This window comes from Camelina sativa, chromosome 1 (genome assembly GCF_030686135.1).
Source record: "Camelina sativa cultivar CO46 ecotype springtype chromosome 1, ASM3068613v1".
In the NCBI taxonomy this organism is placed as follows: Eukaryota; Viridiplantae; Streptophyta; class Magnoliopsida; order Brassicales; family Brassicaceae; genus Camelina; species Camelina sativa.
Genome location: NC_141880.1, coordinates 14,981,214 through 14,981,765, shown reverse-complemented (window position 1 = coordinate 14,981,765; position 552 = coordinate 14,981,214). Strand labels below are relative to the sequence as shown.

Below are 552 nucleotides of genomic sequence, written 5' to 3'. Positions count from 1 at the left end.
TCCCTCTTGTACTTGTCATCTTCTTCTCCCGTAGATCGCACAGAGCGATCATATTCCTCATTATAATTGCCATCAGAACGAGCCAAGTTCTCCACTAGGTCCCAACCTTCATCAACATACTTGTTGAGGAAGTTACCATTGCTTGCGGTGTCCAGCATCATCCGTATCTTGGGGACCACTCCTCTGTAAAGTGTACTCAGCAATGAAGCATTGCTGAAACCGTGATGAAGACATCTGGTAGTGTATCCCTTGAAACGTTCCCAAGTTTCACTGAACGTTTCATTGTTCTTCTGAACAAAGCTGGAAATGTCATTTCGCAGCCTTGCTGTTCTGGAGTTGGAGAAGAATTTGGCCAGGAATGCCTTCTTGCACGCTTCCCAAGTGGTGATGGATTCTTTGGGCAGTGATTTCTCCCAGATGTGTGCTTTGTCTCCCAAAGAGAATGGGAAAAGCCTGAGTTTGAATCCATCCTCACTAACTCCATTTATCTTTGTAAGGCTACAGATGATCCAATGGGTCCTTCATTGGCAATCCATGAAACTTATTACTCTG

General features: G+C 44.7%; 1 non-coding gene across 1 annotated transcript; it reads left to right on the top strand.

Annotated features, from left to right (window-relative positions):
• Positions 1 to 216: 216 nt before the first annotated feature.
• On the top strand, positions 217 to 323 carry LOC147949944 (small nucleolar RNA R71). The gene has a single exon (XR_015565462.1). It is a non-coding gene; the product is annotated as a small nucleolar RNA R71 (small nucleolar RNA).
• The last annotated feature ends 229 nt before the right edge of the window (positions 324 to 552 follow it).